Source organism: Strix aluco, chromosome 31, assembly GCF_031877795.1.
Source record: "Strix aluco isolate bStrAlu1 chromosome 31, bStrAlu1.hap1, whole genome shotgun sequence".
In the NCBI taxonomy this organism is placed as follows: domain Eukaryota; kingdom Metazoa; phylum Chordata; class Aves; order Strigiformes; family Strigidae; genus Strix; species Strix aluco.
The window spans coordinates 1,417,061-1,436,007 of NC_133961.1; positions in this window are offsets into that span (position 1 = coordinate 1,417,061).

Here is an 18,947-nt window from a genome sequence, read left to right on the forward strand (position 1 = left end):
ACCTAGACTATAAATTGGAACAAGTTGACTGACTAGTGTAGGATAGAGGAACTGGACGAGATCTCACATTTTTATAGAGCCTTCGAACTACTGTTGGGGAAAAAGGTTTATTTCCAAGATGTAACCTTGTTTATTTTACCCCCGGGGGACTACCATCACCAAAGATGTTTCCCTGTTCCTTCTCAGTCTCTTTAGAGACATGAATTTCATATGCTCAAAAGTGATTTCTGTCAAGAGGCAGTTTTTATGAAGCTTGAACGTAAGGGACATTTCAAGAGCTGGTATATGGTGAAAAGTAATAGATATTTGTGTCACTGTGCTATAAAAAAGCCTATTTGGAATTAAGATTATTTTGGTAAATATAAAGTGTATAAAATGATGGTTTCAACTAATAACAGTTAACATTGTAGTTATGACAAATATCTAAAAGAAAGAGAAGTAAAAGGGAAGGATAAGATTGTAGGTGTGAGCTGTACAGGTTTATCTGCCTTTAGCAAGATTTTTTTTATAAACACTGTGGGAAAACAAAAGCCAGGGGAAAACCTATACTTCTTTCTTTAACGCAGAAAAAATCCCTATATCCCAAGGCTTGTTTTTTATCTGTTTAAGAGAGTGATCTGAGTGAAGTCTGTTGAAAATGTGGCTTGGTAGAAACACTAGAGGAATGGAGAGCTATTAAAATTGCCAAGGCTATAGGTAAGTGACATAGAAACAGCAAACACTGCAGCTATAGAAAAATTAAGTACTTCAGTCAAAAGAAAAAGATTTATAACAAGAGGCAGACAATACAGATGAGTAAATCTGTAGAAGCAGAAGTAAGCTCTAAAATGGTGGCAGAAACATCAGTATTCAATCCATCTGGAGAAATATTATGTACAAAACTTCTAGCATACACAGTGAAATAGCAGCTGTAGACAACGCAGTCATTTTTTTTCCTATTAAGGAGAGAAAGTAGCACAACCTAACATACATCCAGCTGCAGGAACATGTAATCACAATCAGATTCTCATTTCATTCATTTGTGGTCATTAACAGTGTTACTTCCGTCTTGTTAGCTCATCAGCAGCATCCAATTTTATTTTGCCAAGGACTGCAAAGACCAAAAAGGAGTGTCTCAGGGCTAGAGGCTCTTTTTATCTATCTGAATAATATATCATATTCTACTTGGTTTCTTTAGAGTGGTTTATGATGTAAATGTTTGCAAGAAGATGATGTGGTGCAATATGACCAATTACAACAAGAAAGAGCTTATAAGGAAGCTTAAGCTGTCAGACTGTCTTTTATTACAGCACTGACTATGAAACAGCTTCAAAATAATCTGATAGCACCCAGGGAAACCTGTGTGTATGGTTCTTCTGCTCTGGTCAAATTCGGTTATGGTTTGAGGAAAAGGGGAAGGGAGCGCTCAATGACAGAGTCATGAGGATTAACTTCACTGGAATGGGTACTACGTTCTGTGAAGATTTTGTAACTTTCAGGGCTATTTGGGTTATTAAATCCACCTAAATACTTAAAAAAAAAAAAAAAAGCTATATGGATTATAAATTAATGTTCCAAACCTGATCCTGTCATGTGTTAACTCATTCCTTCAACTTCATTGAGGGAAATCTATATCTAAAGGGTTGATGAGTTTTAAAGTCTATAAAGGCCTATTATGCATGTAAAATGCATTAATACTAAAAATTAATTCCACCATTTTTCTGAGGTTTGGATCTAACTACAGTTGTTTACCCCCACTTACAATACTTGACTCTGAAGTGGGATAAAATAATTATAGATCCATGATTCTAAATCTTAAGGGCGAAGGATTTCCATTGAATTTTTGAAGTGGACTGGGATTCTCATTCATGAATTAAATGCCAAAAATTCAAGACTTCATTACCTTCACTTCTTTTCCCCCTAATATTCTGTGCTTAATTTGTCAGGAGGCTTGGTCTTTTATTGCTGTCCCAACTTTTGTTACAGTTCTGTAGGTTAGTTGTTATAAATGAGAGGCAGCAAAGTATTTGTGTAATGCACATCCACAAGGCTATTTAAAATTCTCGGAAGGGAAGTGCATAAAACAGTAAGATTTAAAAAACCCCAACAGATCAACCCAACCACAAAAAACGTTTAGTCACTGTAAGGTGCTTGGCTGAAATTTTCTTCCAAATTAGTTCTCTTTTCAGTTTTAAATATAACTGAACTTTCCAGAGCCATTTATCAAGCTAGCCTTGAGTGTTCAAGCCTGAAAATTGTAATCCTTTCATTAAAATTGATGAAAATAGATACTGAAGAAAGTATGAATCAGCCAAAGCAATATTAAAATATTTAAGCTAGTTAAAAAAGATGATTTAATGCAGAAAGGACTAAAGATTGGCAATCTGCAGGGATTATCCTGTGATCCACCTATGCTTACTCTCCAAGCCTTCCTGCGGTAAAATTAGCTTAAAAGGTCATGCACTTTTTCAGACTTCACTTTGAAAGGATCAGGCAATTCTGAAGTGATGAGGACTGGGATTGTCTGATTACCGTAACCAGGAATAACAGTCAATATTTCTATTAGATTGATAAATTCTTTACTGGTTATGGGTTTAGAATAATAAAGAATGGGACTAGACAATATACTGTCATGGAACTTCTTCACTTGTTTGGAAGATTTCCATAGCGAACAGTTAGAAGTAGAGATGAGAATAGGAGGTGTAAAATTTACTCCTGAACCCTAGAGGCTTGTTCATTAAGCATAACTGGGGTGAGAGGTGGGGGCAGAAAAAAGGTTAAAAAAAAAAAAAAGTAAGAAGAAAAAAAGAAGTAGACCTAAAAGCTAGAATTTGTCTTATTTCCTTATTTTCTTTTTTAAATCGTTTCTAATTCTGCTTGTAAATCAGAATTTCTAATCAGCTAAGTGTAGCACTCTGTCCAATGTTCTCAGAACAACAAAAGGTGTCACTGCCTGTGAAAAATAAACAAGGTTATAGTTATGAGCTATAGCTAAGGTTTTATACTGTTTTAGAAAAAAGAAAGTGTCCCTTTGAATCAGTAGGGATTTAATATTGTCTGATATGAAAAGAGGAATTCTTCTATCTAACTGGTTTTGGGCATTGCCTGAACACCAACCACACGTTTGCATGCAAAGTCTACTGTTCTTACAAAGACACTCCTCATCAGCTGTGTTTCTGGCTTTCAACAGCAAAGTTGAAAACTGAAAACCCGTTCTTGATAGAAGAGCTTATGTGAATTTGGTTGATTGCATACAGAAGTACAAAGTGAATGGGGGAAAAAAAAAAAAAAATAAATGTGACAGGGCATATTTTACTGTTTGTCAGGAGGAAGGATCCTTGACTCTGTTTGAGAGCTGCACTATAAAGAGCGCTATCTGACTTGCTGTTGCAAAACATGTCAGTTTAGGTCTAGGACTAAGTGTTTAAACTAGTCTTTCTGACTCCTTGGAGACATCTCCTATCATCTTTTTATTAGAGATATAACTTTTCATGGGCGCCAGTTGACGTCCTACGTGTTCAGCTCAATCTAGTAGAAAATATGCTTTGAGAAAATGTGGTCCTAAATCTCAGTTTCCTCTTAAGAGTTAGTCTTAGGCAATAAACAGTGGTGGATACTTCTGGTTTCTGTCTGGGTTTAAGACCGTTTAATTGGAATTATCTTTAATGATTCTTGGCATGCAGTAGTCTAGCATCATAAAAGTGCTTCCTTCTCAGACTGATAATCAAATTAATTTCAATCCCAGTTCTCCACTCTTCTGTTCTCTGGTCTCTTCTCCACACACTACCATTTTTTTCAACTCTCTTCTGGCACAGACAGCTGGTGTAAAGAAGAATTAATTTTCCTAATTTGGCACTGATATGAATAGTTTGGAAGTGTAGACATGTCATTTTTGAAGTCATTAGTGAAATTCCAGCTCATTGCCAACCCTAATAAAGGATTATAATTTACAGACATGCAGAAAGAACTTGAAAAGACATAAACGACAGTGAATACTTCATAACTGAATGGGCAAATCATGATAACAAAGTGACAATAGAAAAACCTTCTGCGCGTTATGAGAAATCCAAACTATGTGACAATTGACATATAACTTCAATTGTAAAACTTCCAAAAGATCTTGGAAACCAATTATTCTAACTCCTTTCTTAGACAATGGGCTCACCTCATATAGCTTTATGTGCCTGAGTAACTATGCCCACTTGTTCAGTAACCTAAATGTAGCTTTTTAAAGTTTCTTTTCCTTACTGCAAAAGCATCAGGATTTTGTTAGTCCATGGAGTATACTCACAACAGGGCACGATACTGCAGTGAGCTGTGTATTTTGGGATGGGTAAACTACCCTTTAGATTCTGGGGACAGGCAATTGGTGTCATTATGAAGGATTTCAGCAGAGCCATTAATTTCACTGAGCTTCCATGCAAACTCGTCAAGAAGATAAAAATGTACCATGGATTGATCATTACACTTCAGTAAAACTTCAGATGAGTACTTTTGAACTTTTTCTGAGCCTTCACTGCTTGAGGGAAGCTGCCGTTTTAAAAAACAAATAAAAAACTCCCCATATTGCACTGTGGTTTTAGTTTGGTGCTCAGAAACATTCTGTGAGAGCTGTGAGAAATGCTCATCTTGTAAGTTTGTATTGTATCCTTGTTATCTTATTAAATTTTCTCCATTTATGTCTTGTATTTGCTTGGGGTTTTTTTGCTTATATCTTGCTGATTGCCATAAGCTGAGAGGAAGCTTGATTCTCAAGGTCAAGAAAATGGGTTGAAAGCATGACACGTCAGGGCCCTGAGTGCAGTCCACCCTTGGAGGTGTAAGATGGCTGTGACCAGGGTCAACTCCTTTGTTCCTGACAGCTCCTGTGAATGAGGTAGGAGGGAGGAGGTTGGGCACTTCCTCCCATGGTGCCCACCTTGGTCACACTGCAGCTATATCTGTGCCCAGTTTCATACCTCTGTGATGCTGACCCCAATCCTGACCTGCTGGCTTGACTTCTGGACTTGACCTTGGACCTGCCTCACTGCAACAGTCTTGAATGCTGGACTGAATGCTGCTGTTGACATGGGGCTTGCTTTCTCTCTGTGTTCGGATGGAGAGGCCTGCCGAAAAAGTGTATAGTAAGTACCATTACTTCTATTTTGCCACCAATTCGTAGTCACTATCTAAGCTGAAAATGTTCTGATTCCTTGGATTAAATGATCGATGCGTCCCCATATAGTTCCCTCCTTTCTCAGACCTGAAGCATCTTTTTATACCATCGCTGCCAGTTCTTTAAGGAACAATGCTCTGATTCTCATGTTCACCTAAACTGTTTTAGTTACTACCCTTCAAGAAACACAGAGGACCCTACCATAAAAAAAAAAGGTAAAAAGGAATAAAACAATCAAATAAACTGAACAACAATAAATTATTGTTAAAGGCATACTTCCAAATGCCATCTGTAACAGGAATAGTGACAACATGTGCCTGGAATACCTTATCATAAAAAAATGCAAATCAAAACTCATTTCCCTTTATTTTTCTTTGTTGACAGCAGATGTGAACATTAAAAGCAGACAGTGAATGTGTGGAGAGATGTATTAAATGAGTCTCTGGAATGACTGACACTTCTGAGTTGTAGGGAATTCACTCATGAAGAGATGATCAAGTTTACTGACTTTGAGGCTATTACGGAGTTATCTTTCTTGAGTTCATAAAGTGGAGATGCTGACTCAGAGTTTGATTAATAGTTTTATCTAGGAGCCGAATTATTCAACAATTAAAAATGCACTTTAAAAAGGAAAGATTCTTTTTTAAAAGTCTTTTTAAAAGCTTAGAATGTTGATTAGAAATAGGCTGTAAAATTCAGATCAGCAATGGTGTGATTTGTTTGCTTGTTTGTTTTGATAAAATGGTATTTTATCTGAAATCAAACATACACTGAAAGTAAATAATGAAGATCTTGATGGTCTGTTTCACCTACAGCAACTTGTTAGTCTATCTTTGTCAAGACTTCAGTTGTTTTGTTGGTTTTAAAAGCTGATGAACATTTATGTAATGTTCACATAAATGTGAACCACAAGAACAGAATTATTTCATATTTAACAGCTGTCAGTGTCTCAGCATTAAATCCTGTTTATTTACAGCAGATAAGAACATCTTGCATCCTCCCTCCAAGTGATGATCTACACTAGTGACTTCAGCTGTCTGTTGAATATTTAACCTTGTCTTTGCTATCATATCAGCAAAGATAGACTTTTAAAATGAAATTCAAGCTGCTAAGTCAATCTTCGCTTTTCAGAGAAAATACTTTTTTCATTCAGCTTCTGGTATTAGACAAGCTGCAACAGATGACACCAGACATGAGTTTCCACAGGACGTGTTTTTTCCAAAGAGTGAGTAGTTCTTTTGTGGTGCCACGGAAGTATCTGGAGATGTGTCACCACGCTGTGCTAAAGACACAACATTTGTGTCAAGCTGATCGCCGTTATGGACTGATGCCATTCTTTCATGCTGGACTTGACCCACTGAGTTGGATGGAGGAAAGTTGCAGGATAAATTCTGCAGGTCCGGCGTGGAATCCCACAGGCAGACACTATGCTGCACTAGATATATTCATATTCTTCAATAATGTTATGAAGTAACTAATATACAGCAGAAGTTCATAGAGGTATAGGATATTAATATTTGTGATTACTGACTGACCACAATGCAGATAAATTCATGACAGCTTATAATAACCTGAAGTAACTTACTAATGTTTTCTGAATCCTGACATCATCCTCTGGCTTACGGCTGAATCAGTGTTGTTTGAGGCCACCTCAGTGCACATGCGATGCTCCCTAATTCACAGAAATACTGAAGATATTTGTAGTGTTTTAACTAAGATTGGAGTATCACTGAGCATCAAAGAGTATCTGCTTCTTCCATTGAAAAAAAATATCTGTTTCTTCCATGTATTTGTTATAATGATGATTATGATCGTTGCTGAGTTATCCCACAAAACTGTAATTGCTACAGTGATGATCCATGCTTTGGCTATACAGGCAAAGGGATCTGGTGCCTTGTCTAAGAGGCAGTAAGATAGCCCATTACCCTTCATCTCCTTCTCTGTCCCTGTTCAATCCCCTTGACTCCCGTCCAAGCAACAAGTTACAGTAATTACATGTCCATTCTGGAGAGGTCCTGAGGGTGTGCAGCTTGGAGCACAGGACACAAACAACAGCCAGTCTGGTTGGTGGCAGACTGATTGGTTGCAGATCAGATGTATGATTTTGTAAGAGCTGTCTCTTCTGGACCTAGCTGAGGAACAAGTCTAGCTTCCGGAGAGAGGTGGTGAGGTGGGCACAATGTCTTGTTTGCTGTCCTCACTGTGGAGGATGCAGCTATGGTTGTGCTTTCAGCTCTCTCTCACAGGGCCTCCTATTTCTGTGCAGGGTAGTCCTGCTGAGCCTCGTGTTTTGTAAAGGTCTTGGTGATACAGAGATGAGTATGAGCCTAGAAGGTCTTTCTAAAAAAGTATATAATGAGAATTGTAAGGAAGGAGTTAACCTACTTGTCTTGAGCTATACAAGAAGGGGATTGAAGGGTGGTGTTGCATATCTGCTCTGGAAACACCTTTCTTTCACAATGTGTAATGACCTGAAAAGATTTGTGGGAATGTACTTTCTCCATCTAACATCTTAGAGTGCTTCCTTCTGTGTAAGCAGGGGAGAAAGATGCTTGGCCTTGAGCAGCTGAATGGTGAGTAAAAGCAGGCGTCTAGTCTGGACATGGTGTCTCACCTAACTTTGGACTAGCACTTTCAGTCAGAAAAACTGTACTCATAGTGAAAAAGGAAATAAAATGTGGGAGTCTTATGAGTTTTCCTTGTCACTACTCACACACTAAACAAAGCACAAGCAAAAGCAGGTGGTGGGTATTTTAATGCCTTCGCATGTCTGTGTATCTGGGGAAGAGAGCTCCTCATCACTTAGTTTCTGAGCAAGACTAATAATTTCTATTAAAGTTCTCACAGCACATCCAGGTTTTGTTGGTTTTTCTTTTTCTTTTTTTTTTTTTTGTTTTGTTTGTTTAGTACAACACATTTTTAGGGTAAAACCAATGTTCTTTGACAGGAAAAGTTACAGCTTTTATAATTTTCCCTGAAATAATTTATTTTATTTAAATTGTCAAAATATGTCCATCTCTTGACAGCCAGAAATTATGTGGGTGTCTCAATATAAGGAAAACTATTTTGTTTTTAATTGTGGCAGCATCTGGAGGAGTGTCCAATCTTATAAGTAGTTCATGCCTATCTAATTTAAAGAGCTGCCAGCTGGTTCAAACTATGCACATGGGCTTCATTTTCTTTACTGCAGGAAACTGAAGAATTCCACTGGAGCTTCGTGTCTGAACAGCGCTTAGTCTTACTCGCTGGGGCATGGTGGCAGCTTCACCAAAAGCTCTGATTAATAATACTGGGCTGATTTTTGGAAGGTATTTGACTGGACAGCTGTTGCCTATGTATTCACATCAATCTTTCAGAAAATCGAGAGAAGACTTAGTATTGTTACTTCACTGCATCTTATCATTCATCCTGAATTCTTTCATTGTTTGTGTTGAATACTTGTAATTTATGTTATCAATATGTTGCGGTCTTTTGTCTAATGCGTAAAAAACCCCACATTATTATTTTCTATAGACTCTCTGGCCATTGTAAAACTAAACTACAGTTATTTGAAAATCAGTTAAGCTCTTAAAGTACCTAGAGACCAAAGCCTACTATAGAAGAATTTCAGACTAAAAGATGAATATTATATTTTACATTTGTAAATCGTAACACATAAAATTAGTGAAAAAGAACAGCAGCTTTAAATATGCACATGACAAGATAACAATGCAAACAAAACATGCTTTATATAGGTACAAAGTTGAGCTCCTACTTTCTTTAATGCACAGATTTCTGGAACAGAGACTGGCTGAAATTTAATGAAAATGATGTTCAGGAAAGTGTACCTTGAAGTTTGTTAAGTGGTAATTGAAAATTTTGAGATTAAATGTTCTCCACAGGGGGAGGGAGGAAGCAAAGCTGTTTGGTTTGGTGTTTTTTTGTTTTGTTTGTTTGGTTGGTTGGGTTTTTTTTCTGATAACACAGTGTTTGGATTGCATTTTAGTCTTTAAAAATGTCTATTTTCACATCATTGGAACATATTTTACTCCTGTTGTTCCAAAATATTGTTCTTTTATACATCTATTTTTATTTCAATCTTTTAAATTTTTGTAATACAAAGTTAAGTTTCAAAATGGCTTAAAATTATTTGTAAAATATTTAGTTGAAAAATATATATTTTTAACTTGTCCACTTGCTTTTTTTTTCCCCTGACTGTAGCAAAAACCTGTTTTCAGGTAGGAAGACTTCTTTGGACATGTGCAATTCTGAGAAATGCAATCAGAACGATTTATACCTTTAGGACTAGGAAGATTTGAGAACCCTGTTTCCTTTCTGAAACTCGAAAACCTGAATGTAAACTCTTTGAATCTGCAAGCAATTTCAGAGATTCCCATAGGGAAAAGCCTGCTTAGCTCATCCTTTTCATCTTTCTAGCATAGCTTCCACAAAATATTTTCTCATGTTTTAGTCCAGTCTAGTTTTAGAAGCCTCCAGAGACAGCAATTCTAAACATCCCCAGGAGGGAATTATCCCACGGACTGGCAGACCTCTCAGTGGGGAGGCAAGGTGAAGCCAGACCTCCGGTGGGAATCCTACAGCGAGTGATTCCTGATGTGACTGGACTAGCAGAGCTTTGCTCTCTCTTGCTCAGCACCTCTGTTTCTGAATACGTGTTAACCAGGGAGCTCAGTATGATGAGCAACAGGACTGAAAACTTATTTGGATCTGAGGACAAATTGCAATGTGAGCTAAAAGTGGTCTAAATCCCTTAGGACCACATCCTTGCTTCAGACGTCGTGCTGGGTATCCCAGTGTGGGCAGGAAATACGCCTGTTCTCTGGTGGTTACAAATTCTACTCCTCATGCTTGGGATGTTTCATTAAAACCCAGTAAAATATTTGCAAAGGCAGACAGTGACCTAGTGCATAAATGATGATTTTGCAAAACCCTGGAAATACTGGACAACCATAAAAAAAAACCAAAAAGACTTGTGGTAGTGCTCCTTAAATACCACATGCATTCAAGACTTAAATCTATACATACTCAAAAAATTCTTATTTAAAGATGCTATAAAATCACCACTTTGCATCCTGACCTCTAGTTTTCCTTAAAATATAACATCAAAAACTATATTACAGTACATACCCTTCTGTGAGCAGTAACACATGCAATTTATTTTTGTGGTAACAGAAGTTAAGGATAGTAGTGTAAATAGAGTCAATGCATAGAAATTGTTTCTCCACGTTTTATTAATGTGTGCATGAGCAGTTTCTCTTCTCATGCTTGAATGATCAAAATATCATACTGTAAGAAACATAATTTATTCTCACGTTTATTTGTTTATTAAAACCACAAGCCATTATACATGCTTTACCAACCAGTACTGTGTAATCTATTCCTTTATATTTCTCTGCTTGCAAATTGTGCTTGAAGGGATGAGACTCACATATTTCATCTGGAGTCTCATTAAATGTGTTCTGGATGAAGCGCCAATAATAAATGTGAAAAGGAAGGATGTGCTACTCCTCTCCCCTCTGCCGTCTTCTTGCCAAGTATATAGCACCACGATATTAAAACATTTAACATGTGATAGAGGAAATAAGTGATGCACAAAGAGTGTTGCAGTAAGTAGGAAATCCAACCTCAGTGACATAGTGGACAACATGTAAAGTAGCTAATCTTGAAGATTAGCTGAAGAAACCTGGGCAGAAGGAGAAACAGTAAATATTCTGATGGTTCTGGATGGTGACTCTGAGAGTGAAGCTTTGAGGAAGGTTGCATACCATGATCTATTGCAACCAAAGATTGATTTTCAGACTTGATTTTGGACCAAAATCTGGAGACCCTAGACAATGTTGGGTAGTGTATTTCAGTGTCTTTGGGCAAAGTCCCCTGCTCTGCTTCCCTCTTTCTATATCACAGAGGTTGCTTGGCAGACCATGCCCCTAATGCTGTGCATTTATCTGATATAGTTAACTCTTCCTTGCACCTATCCCCAGTGCCCACTGATGAAGGGAAGTACCAATGATGGACTATAATAAACTCATTTTCTTTATTCCAACTTACTGTTTATAGCCTTAATGCAAGAGCGAGCTCTCATTTATTTATTTCTCAGCATAACTTTCAGCTGTGCACTTTTTTTTATCAGTCTTATATCTACCAAAAGATTAGCTAGTTTGTATCAAATCAAGAGCGGTCAGACTTATTTTTCAATCTATTCAAACGGAGAGGTTAAGAAGTCTACAGCGTGAGTCTCCATTTAGTTGCGTTAGCTTTTTAAAAATTTTAATGAGAAATTAAGTTTCTTTAAGAGAATCTGGCAATTTTGAAAAACATCAAATTAACAAAAAGGGAAAAATAAGCTTTATCTTGTTACTTAAAATTAATAGATGGTGATAGTATAAGTTCCTTCTATCTATTCCAGAATCCTGATCTCTCTTGGAGATACTGATTTATGATCAAAGTTGAGTTCAGTTTTTATAATATCATATGCTGCCCACAACAGTGTCTTCAGGAGACAGACCACAGAGACATCAAAGGAACTGTGTGGTTGGTGCATTTTATGATAAAACATAACTTTCTCCTGGAAAATCCATTCACATCACACTGGTAACAGAACAGCCATCAAACAAAAATACTCTTATTTTCTTGAAATGTTATTTTTTCAACACAAAAAAACCCTCCTGTGAACACTCAGGAAAGATTTTGCCAGAATATTTTTATAGTCATATGAATTTTCCCTGGTTATCCTTCACCTGCTTATAAATTCTCAGTCCTCCAGATGACAGAAAAGTAGCAGGAAGGGTTTTGGCTCCATTAAAGAAGAAGAAAAAATTAACAAAAATCAAGTCACAGAATGAAAGAAGTAACACGAGGCCTAAGTTGCTACAAGCCAGTTAAGACCCAAATAGCATTTAAAAGATCATAAGCTTGAGCTGACTCCTGCTTTGTGTTTGCAAAACGTTTCTACTCCATTTGAAGGTGCTCATTTATGGAAATCAAAGTCATTGCAGATAATTCATGACCAGAAACAAGAATTCAATTAATTTTTAAGATTACCTTGTCCAAGTAGAATAGTTCGTTTGATGGATAAATAGTACAGGAAGAACCAAAGGAGTAGCAGTAGATACATATTCTCTTTTGTATTTCTCCAAAAGGCTGAGATCCAACATTTATTCCAAAATGAAATTAAACAATTTAACAATTACCTTCAAACATCTGTCATTTAAATGCTTGAACATTTCATAAGACAAATTATCCATCTCTAGTGGAAGAAATTCTGAAAACTAGGTTATACCTCTTCAGGCTCATTAATTCTGAATCTAACACTGTAATATAAATAATTTCCAACCCAATTTTCAAGAATAGAATTAAATATTTTTAAAAAATCAATTCTTATGCATCAAAAAATCAGGTCTAGAGTTACCACCACTGCTATTATTAGCAAAGCCCATCTATCTTCCACAATCTCAAATCACTTTTAATTAATCCAGATATTGCAAGATAAATCCCATTACATCTGACACTTTCTGTCTTATCCCATGTCTTGTATAAAGTATTTTTATTAATAACATCTCTGACATTGCTTCTTTGAATTCACAGTTTTGCCTTAAGTGGAAAGGGGCTTTGCTTTTGTGGTCTAGATCTGCTCATTATCAGGAACTTGTCATGTTATTAAAATCTTTTGCTGATTGCATATCATTACAGGGGTTCAAAGGAATGACTAAGAAGTTTTTAATGCCAGACCTGATACAATGGACCTTCTTACGGGATGACAAAGACATGCAGAGTAGGATTCATCTCACCTAATTTTAGCTATGCCTAAGCACTGGAAAGAAGTGCTTCCACGGGCTTAACCCTACTCACATTAAACAATTCCTTAAAATGGAAAGATGTCTTTGGGCATATCTGTGTTTTTCTATTGACTAAAAAGAAAATTTAAGCGATAATATAAGCTGTCTACTGCTTACATAGCTAGAGTTAGAAGAGCTGAATGATACCTGCAGTGCCTAGACAAATACTAACAACATTAAATCTTACGGTAGGGAACTATCCACCGACCAAATAAATGCCAGAAATGTAAGTCTAGCACCAATTCTGTTGTGATGATTATACTTTGTCATTGTGAGCAACTAATTTTGTTCTTCTTACATGCTAAACTAGTAAGCAGTTAACCATATTAATTGATAAGTTAAACTTACAAGCATTCGTGTTCATTTAAATGAATAAAATGTATCTGATAAAAGATACTTGGGTATCACGCTGTGTGAGAATAACCTAGAATATGTCTCTACTTTGAAAACAAAGATGGCATCAACGACCCTCGTTCAAAATGCTGATTTGGAACTTTTTGAGCTTTGAAGAGGGATTTCATATAAAAATGGACTTCCCATTGCAGGTGTGGAATACACCTTCTCTTCTGCCATTACTTATATTGTACTGATCATCCACATGTCACCTATCTGTACTATTCAGACCATAGAATATAATTCCTATTCTTTTTTCTACTTAAAGTCTTTCCAGAGTTAATTAGCATCCCATAGGATATTCTCACTGGGGTGTGGGTTTTTTTACCCTGATATACAGATCACTCTCTGAAATCTTACAAGAAGAGTAAAATAAAATGCAACTCTTCACACAAGTATTAAATAATAAAGGACACAAAAGTAAATAACTATGAGTAATAAAATGTTGTATAACATTCTCATTGATATTATCCATACTGTGAAATGAATTGAGGGATTTTTCATTTCGTTTACCAATCAATAGAAAAAAATGTCAGACCTCTGTAGAGCAGAGCTAAACTGGATTTAAATGAAGAACGAAGCAGAGACCTGTACTAGCTGTTGGTTTTGAGGAATAACTAAATTAATAGCTTTCATTCAGCAGGATAGTAATAAAAGCCTTCAAAAAAATCAGCTGCCTGTACTTTCAGGCATAGATTTAAAGTGAGGTTTAGATCATTACTAAAGCAGGGAGTAAAGAAGGTCCAGAGAGTAAATTGCCAGCATTATGCACAGTTCTTTCATCTCCACATTAAAAATTTATTGCATTTACAAGCCATGTGGCTTGAAAGTATGTTTTCTTGGCTGATTAATCTTTATTTATGCTAACAGGGATAAACTCAGTGTCCAGTGACTTGATGAAAATCAATTAATTAATTTTATTAAGATGGAATTTGGAGACATGTTAATTGCCAAAAGAAAAAATATGCTGACACTGATGCTGAGATTGTAACTGGAACTCATACCGCTGCTTCGGCAGGAGGACAGCAGGGGTACCCCCTTCTCCTCCCATCTCTTCCCACAGTCCTTGTCGGGGTAAGGAGGAGGTGCAGACACAGTGAGAGCTGGGGTAAGCAGCATTGACTGCTCCGCACCCTTATCCTCCTCTGGATGCCCCAAGTAGCAGGAGCACCCTTCCACAAGACTGCTTGCAGATGCCAGATTTATCTATAGTGTCACAAACCGTCTCCACTTCCCTGTCCCCTGAGCTCTGCACATGACAAGTCCCTGTTTCCAGTGCTCTTACCACACTGAAGACTATCTTGATTTAATAGATTAAACATGGATTTTAGAATGTATGTGTGTGTGTTCAAGTATTTTGCTGAAATAGGGTTTAAATATCATTATTTGTTCCCCGGGGACATGCTGTTGTGATTCTTGCCTGCATTATTTGTTATTTATACTGCACCATCAGCATGTAATAGTCAGCAAACAAATGTTTCAGTCTTATTTGAACATCTGCTTAACCTCTTCCATTATTCTAAACTTGATTGTTACAATGAAACAAAGGAAAACAAAAAATGAGAATTAGATGACAACTTGGGGCTAACAATTCTGCAGTACTGAATATAGATTAGAGGTCTTGATACATCATCCTAAGTACCACATCAATATCAATAAAAATAAATAAGAGGTTGGACTGATGTATGGACTAGCGTCACTGAGCCACCACTCCTAGCCAGTCCCTTGAAAAAGGCTTTCTGTTGTCCCCTGAGATGGAAATTGTTTTTTTTTTTTTTCTAGAACTGGAGTTGTAGAAAACTCCCTGTCAAGCGAGGGTGCCCAGCCTGTTCCTAAATGAGCTGAGAACTCATCTTCATCCCCAAAAACTCAGGTGTGAGCCCTGGCAATCCTGTAGCAATTTACCATTGAACAGTTTTTAAAAGAAAGCTTTTAAAGATGATGGTACTCATCTTTATCTTCAGCCATATCTTTAGTCAGAAGAATACTAATAGCTCAATGGAAGATGGGGGGCAGACCTGTCCACATAGCAGTAACTAGTGAACAGCATTATGTGACTGTCCCTATGTCACCATCCCGTAGTTATTTGAGCCAGAAAATACAAGTTTTTATTTAATAATTACATGCTTCTGAAGTATTTTTACATATTTTACTGGCCTATTTTTCCCTGCACAGCAGTGAAACACTAATTACCCAGCACCTACACATGCCCATTTTTGTCAAAGCATAGAGTGTTGCCAGAAGAAAATGAGAAAGAAACTAACCACCATGACCTTCAACCCGTTGGCTGTCAGGGCTCAGATGCCGCATTGCTCCAGTGATCTCTGCAGACCAGAGCTTTCTTTCCAGAAGGAAAAGCTTTGGCAGGCAGGCTCACTCACTTTTTCCTTGCTGTGTGTGACCTTTTGCAGCTGTGAGAGTGAGGGACCCAATAGTAAAATGGATTAATATACATAAGATCTAAGGAAAGCTGTAGATTAATAAGAGTGATTTAAATAAAGAACCAACCTGTTCTCTGTTTAGAAGTAGAGAGAACAACCTCAGTGTGGAAAAGGAAGGAAGAGACAAGATATGCTGAACCCAGTGTTTTCTCTACAGTTGATCTTGGGTATCATTCTTGTGTTCTTTTCAGACACAAATACTTAAGAGTCCATGCTGATGAAGTGCCATCCATCCTGGACAAAGGTAAAGCTTACAGTTGAAATCACAGTTCCCTTCAAACTGGTCGTCTGCACAATTTGCAAGAGAATAATGTCTGGTGAAGATACTCAGAAAATTTCCAGCAATTCTTGATGTGTTTCTAAAAGAACAAGTATGTTCTTCAACATATAAATATATGTTAAAACAATTCCAGGATAGTTTGCTGCATCACAGAGACAATGGACAGCCCCAGTGATCCCTGTGAGGTATAAAGGTCTCGCACCACTTAACACCCACTGCTGAAGTAAATTGAGCTTTAAGCAGCTGCACTGTGAAACCCTTAGTTACCCTGAATGTCTCAGCTGAGGACAGGATCTTCTCACTTAGGTCTGCAAGAGAAGTGTGAAGATGCAGGTGGAGCCTAAGCTGTACAGGCTACTGAAAATGTGTTTTGTTTCTTTTGCTTTGTGGGAAGGTGTGGCTGTTAGGCTACTTCTCTGATCTGGATGAACTGGATGGGAGTCGAGTGTGAACTGGGTGGGAATCTAGAGAAGCCAGAAAAAGAGAGGAAGCTCATATCTTGCTGAAAAGTATATCACTTGCATTTAGAAGAGTTCTTGATTTTGTTTTCCATTACGTGTGTATACATGCTATGTTCAGGCTGCATAACTTGTTTTATTCCTACAAAAAGAGTCAAAATAAAATGTGTGTAATTAATTAGAGGAAAATATACAAGACAATCACCAAATCTCCTGCATAATTAGAGTAGTAACATTGCTGTGCAGGACTCAATAAAACTTTAATTGGCTGCTGATAGGTTAAGTAAATATATGCTATATGTTTTCCACTGAAAAATTAAAAGACCATTTGGAAACTCCAGTCCCAAATATATGTATAAATACATGTGTTACTATGTTATTTATCAAATAATAAATCTTTGTGGAAGACAAATGCATTGCAGTCAATAATGTCATGCGGTTGTGAAAAAGCATCATACTGGGATGTATAAACAGGCATACAGGCCGCAAGACACATACAGTAATGACTGTTTTCAGTATGTGTGATGGTTTAGGTGATGTACCATGTTCATTTTGGGCACCACAATTCAGGAATGAAGTGGGCCATTTGGACAGCAAAAAGATTGATCAAACATCTGAAAATTATGACTTTTGGAGAAGGAGAGAACACTGGGGTTATTAAGCTTACAAAAAAGAAAATTTAGGGGAGACAGAGTAACAATCTTCAAATATGTATTGCCTTCTGCCAAAGATGAATAATCTACTCTCCTGTCCCTGTTGAACAGGCCAGGAAATAGTGGCCTTAAATTGCAGAAAGGAAGATTCAGATTAGACACTTGGGAAGAAAAGAGTTTGAAGCACTTCAAAGTACTATAATAAAGTTGGCAATGGTTAAGAAATTTTAGCCAGTGAAAATTTGTAGGGAGTAGATTAAATTAATACTTTTCATAATTGACACAGATGTGTATGAAATTGTCCTGAAGGCAAGGATCGACTTAATTTTGCTTCTCTTCTTTTTTTTTTTTCTCTGATTCTGAGACTTCTGAGCAGTGCTCTTGGGTTAGTTTCCAGCCTGGGATAAGAGGAGACTTCAATGTTCTTTTCTCTGAACCAAAATATTTTGCTCAGACCAAAGATTCATGTGTGTGTATGGCCATGGATGTGTGCCAGTGTATGGCCATGGATGCTTAGAGCATAGGAAAAATAACAGGATATAGGGAGAGAAATTCTTACAATTAGTTTCCAGCTAGTAATTATTATATCACTTTTGGTCAGGGACTCCCTGAGTCTAATAGTATACATGGGTAATTGTGTTTAACAACACATAGATGGATTTATTTTCCATATATTTGTTTTATTACTTTAGAACAGTAAAACCTGAAAGCTAAAACGTGTGTCCCAGTCAAGGACCCCAAGAAACAGAAGCTTTCATGCTGAAATAGAGGTTAAAAAAAAGAGTTTTAACTGAAAAGGCTTAATCAGCCTGTTCTGAGGTTTGAAAAACAACCACAGGTATGAATATTTTTTTATTCTTTCAGAAAACTACTGATTTTTATTTGAATTCAGTTTACTTAACTAAATGCAAATCAATAAAATCAAAATTAAGCAGACCAGAAAAATATACTAAGAGAGTCTTTTCATTCTGACATCACAGATGGGTGATGACAGACACACTATCCCGTAGTTATGTGTCATTGGCCTGGATGTCTAAAACAAACTGTAAAAAAAAAAAGGCAAAGCTGTTTATGAGCATGCATGTTGCTGACCAAACTTCAGCATAAGTAAATCAACACAGAACTGGTGAAGACTGTAGAACTGTCAGCCAGTGGTATGGAACTGTAAGTGTACAGAAAAGCTTTAATAAAACCAAAGTGAAGTCATCTTAAATTTATTCCCTTACAGCCAAAGAAGTCAAACATGAATTGGCCATCACTGTACATCTGAGAAATGACTTACTTCACAGAAAGAGGTAAATTTCTGTTTCGCAGGAAAATATTTTTACATAGTACATAATCTGAAAAATTCGAAGTGGTCATGTCATTGAAAATTACAAGCATTTTCAAGGTGCTCATAGGCTTATCTTTTATTTCCTTGGGAAGAATAATTGATGTCTTTAGTTCTGAGTTTCATAAACTGAATTGTGGACTTTTGAAGAGTAGTCATCAGAGAGAAACAGAATTCAGGAATGCAGTGTAAATAAAATCAGCTTTGAGACAGCCTGGTGAAAAAATTAACTTTGTAAGTTTGATCCCTGTTGATTGAAAGAGACTAATGTACTTGACTGGTCTTTGAAGTTACTGGTCATCCTGAAACCATTTACCACACCTTTACTTCTGGAAGTAAGCAGAAAGTGGGAGTTAGAAGCAATTTTCTCATTTAATTTAACCTGCCTTGAAAAAAACTCTACAAAATATAAAATAAAACATA